The sequence below is a fragment of the Coregonus clupeaformis genome, unplaced genomic scaffold (assembly GCF_020615455.1).
Source record: "Coregonus clupeaformis isolate EN_2021a unplaced genomic scaffold, ASM2061545v1 scaf0604, whole genome shotgun sequence".
Classification (NCBI taxonomy): domain Eukaryota; kingdom Metazoa; phylum Chordata; class Actinopteri; order Salmoniformes; family Salmonidae; genus Coregonus; species Coregonus clupeaformis.
In genome coordinates, this window is record NW_025534059.1 from 1904 (window position 1) to 6610 (window position 4707).

A 4707-nucleotide genomic window follows, 5' to 3' on the forward strand; every position below is an offset into this window, starting at 1 on the left:
TTGAGGAGAGTGCACAACAACAAAAAAACATATCACGGCAACTGGTTTGATACATTCACCTCTGACGGTAAATAATGTACTTACATTAAGTAATCTTGCTCTGATTTGTCATCCTAAGGGTCCCAGAGATAAAATGTAGCATAGTTTTGTTTGATTAAAATCAATTTCTATGTTCAAATGTAGGAACTGGGTTCTACAACTTGAACCCCTGCTGTCTCTGGCTCCACACCCACCCCGACCCGGCCATCTAGATGTGTTAAAGTTAGTGTATAAGCTAATGATCCATCATGTACGACATTCCTGGGAGTGTGTAAACTTAGATTTTCTATTACCATATCATTTTTGTATGTTCTCTAAAGTTATGTACTTGAAAATGTATCAATTGACCAATTTGGCACATTTGGGCAGACTTGATACAAAATAGTCCAGTATTGCAACGCTACACTGGATCAATCTGAAACTTTGCACACATCTAAATTGCGCCTAAACTGCAATATTATATTGTGGCCTTTCTCTTTCATTTCAAAGATGATGGAACAAAACAAAAAAATAGAAAACGCATGTTTTTTTGTTTGTATTATCTTTTACCAGATCTAATGTGTTATATTATCCTACATTAATTTCACATTTCTACAAACTTCAAAGTGTTTCCTTTAAAACGGTATCAAGAATATGCATGTCCTTGCTTCAGGTCCTGAGTTACAGGCAGTTCGATTTGGGTATGTCATTTTAGGCGAAAATTGAAAAAAGGGGTCCCATCCTTAAGAGGTTAATTACCATTTTTTGGAAGGAAAACTATTTCACTGATATTGTAATTATATGTCATATTTCATAAAAATCTGGAAACACTGGACAGTTAGGGACATATCAAAATGTACTGGGGGGGAGTGGCTGGTCCAACTCAAGGTGTCATTAAAAAAACTATGATCAGCTAGAGGAAAATCTGATTTTCAACATTTTGATGCCATATTTATAATTATATAAAATATATGCAACGCATTTTCCATCAACATGTTTCTGTGCCAATGCACCACACAACCAATAACAAAGCATACCGACTGCAGGCACTAAAATATCATGATTTGTGTTTTCAACACCACAATAAATACACTGTCAATCTCGACAAACAGAAAAGACATCCCTCCCTACCTTGTAGGCTTACCCAGTATTGAAGGCTTGGCTTGACAATCTCTGAATGTCATTCAACTTTTTGGTGTTTTGTAACCGATGTCTCTTTCCATTGATCAATTGGCCACTGCACAGTTTGGATTGATCGATTTTATTTGTCAGTTATAAACAAGGGTGGCTACTTTGAAGAATCTCAAATATAAAATGTATTTTGATTTGTTTAACACTTTTTTGGTTACTACATGATTCCATATGTGTTATTTCATAGTTTATATATTCACTATTATTCTACAATGTAGAAAATATTAAAAATAAAGAAAAACCCTTGAATGAGTAGGTGTGTCCAAACTTTTGACTGGTACTGTATATACACACTGAACAAAAATATAAATGCAACATGCGACAATTTCAACAATTTCCCTGAGTTACAGTTCATATAAGGAAATCAGTCAATTGAAATAAATTCATTAGGCCCTAATCTATGGATTTCACATGACTGGGCAGGAGCGCAGCCATGGGTGGGTCTGGGAGGGCATAGGCCCACCCTCTTGAGAGCCAGGCCCACCCACTGGGGAGCCAGGCCCAGCCAATCAGAATGTGTTTTTCCCTACAAAAAGGGCTTTATTACAGACAGAAATATTCCTCAGTTTCATCAGCTGTCCGGGTGGCTGATCTCAGATGATCCCGCAAGGTGAAGAAGCCGGATGTGGAGGTCCTGGGCTGGCGTGGTTACACGTGGTCTGTGGTTGTGAGGCCGTTTGGACCTACTGCCAAATGACTGTGGTAGAGAAATGAACATTCAATTCTCTGGCAACAGCTCTGGTGGACATTCCTGCAGTGAGCATGCCAATTGTATGCTCCCTCAAAACTTGAGACATCTGTGGCATTGTGTTGTGTGACAAAACTGCACATTTTAGAGTGGCCTTTTATTGTCCCCAGCACCATGTGCACCTGTGTAATGATCGTGCTGTTTAATCAGCTTCTTGATATACCACACCTGTCAGGTAGATGGATTACCTTGGCAAAGGAGAAATGCTCAGTAACAGGGATGTAAACAAATTTGTGCACAAAATTTGAGAGAAATACGCTTTTCTGAGATCTTTTATTTCAGCTCATGAAACATGGGACCAACACTTTACATGTTGCGTTTATATATTTGTTCAGTATATATACAGTGGGGAGAACAAGTATTTGATACACTGCCGATTTTGCAGGTTTTCCTACTTACAAAGCATGTAGAGGTCTGTAATTTTTATCATAGGTACACTTCAACTGTGAGAGACGTAATCTAAAACAAAAATCCAGAAAATCACATTGTATGATTTTTAAGTAATTAATTTGCATTTTATTGCTTGACATAAGTATTTGATACATCAGAAAAGCAGAACTTAATATTTAGTACAGAAACCTTTGTTTGCAATTACAGAGATCATACGTTTCCTGTAGGTCTTGACCAGGTTTGCACACACTGCAGCAGGGATTTTGGCCCACTCCTCCATACATACCTTCTCCAGATCCTTCAGGTTTCAGGGCTGTCGCTGGGCAATACGGACTTTCAGCTCCCTCCAAAGATTTTCTATTGGGTTCAGGTCTGGAGACTGGCTAGGCCACTCCAGGACCTTGAGATGCTTCTTACGGAGCCACTCCTTAGTTGCCCTGGCTGTGTGTTTCGGGTTGTTGTCATGCTGGAAGACCCAGCCACGACCCATCTTCAATGCTCTTACTGAGGGAAGGAGGTTGTTGGCCAAGATCTCGCAATACATGGCCCCATCCATCCTCCCCTCAATACGGTGCAGTCGTCCTGTCCCCTTTGCATAAAAGCATGCCCAAAGAATGATGTTTCCACCTCCATGCTTCACGGTTGGGATGGTGTTCTTGGGGTTGTACTCATCCTTCTTCTTCCTCCAAACACGGCGAGTGGAGTTTAGACCAAAAAGCTATATTTTTGTCTCATCAGACCACATGACCTTCTCCCATTCCTCCTCTGGATCATCCAGATGGTCATTGGCAAACTTCAGACGGGCCTGGACATGCGCTGGCTTGAGCAGGGTGACCTTGTGTGCGCTGCAGGATTTTAATCCATGACGGCGTAGTGTGTTACTAATGGTTTCCTTTGAGACTGTGGTCCCAGCTCTCTTCAGGTCATTGACCAGGTCCTGCCGTGTAGTTCTGGGCTGATCCCTCACCTTCCTCATGATCATTGATGCCCCACGAGGTGAGATCTTGCATGGAGCCCCAGACCGAGAGTGATTGACCGTCATCTTGAACTTCTTCAATTTTCTAATAATTGCGCCAACAGTTGTTGCCTTCTCACCAAGCTGCTTGCCTATTGTCCTGTAGCCCATCCCAGCCTTGTGCAGGTCTACAATTTTATCCCTGATGTTCTTACACAGCTCTCTGGTCTTGGCCATTGTGGAGAGGTTGGAGTCTGTTTGATTGAGTGTGTTATTAAATTAATTACTTAAAAATCATAATTAAAAAATTATACAATGTGACCTCTACATGCTTTGTAAGTAGGAAAACCTGCAAAATCGGCAGTGTATCAAATACTTGTTCTCCCCACTGTATATATATATATATATATATATATATATATATATATATATATATATATATATATATATATATATATATAAAGGAAGAGAAGCTAATGCCTAACCCAAGAGATATGCCGGTGGCATGCTATGACACCGACATGCATTTCTTTATGTCAGATGGCTACTGCGTCTGCTATACAGATATAGATGTACAGAAGGAGAGTAATTCGTTAATTTTCTATCCAAATATTTTGTATAAAGATAAGCGTAATATTGTTTGATTATAGGAGTAACTCTGGTAGGCCTGAAATAGTCTTCCTCACCTAAAGTTCAACTGTCTGAGTCAGTTGGAGCGCCGGGGTGCATTGCTTTATTTCATAGGCCTGCAGTAGCTAAAGTTGAATAACCATACCAAACCTTCACAAACATTTATAAAATTATTAGGGTAATATCAAAAGTAAGTCAAGACATTGTTTATAGGGAAAATATGAGCAGAAGAGCGAATGTAAACCAGGGGGGAAAAACACACTACCCTCCCCTGTGCCCAATAAAAAAACATACAACCCTCACCAATTTTGGACCACCCCTCCCCCCAGTAATTTTCGATCTGTCCCTTACTTTAAAAGTAAACTTTGGCCAAAAAACGCTAAAATAACTGCTTTAAACTGTATAACTGATCATACCAGGTCATTTAATGCTTAAAAACAAAAACAAAATGGATGAATAAGATATTTGGAAATCGACCGATTCTGAATATTGGGAGGGACATGTCCCCCCCCCCATCCCCCTTGGCAATTTCGCCTATGTTTCACAGAGTACTGGCTTGAGCAGTTCTATCGTTTCTAAATGTATTTTCAATGACTTAGGGTTACTTTTTTGTTTTATATTTCGTTTTTTTCTGGGATTTGAGAGGATTACAATTTGTAGTTTTTTCCGTTTTGGATTTCCCTCGGTTTTTCCCCCAATCCAGTAGTAGGCGGCAATACACATTTTCGGTCGGATGTGGTATGCCTTAAGACCCCACCAAAGAAGAAGTAAACGG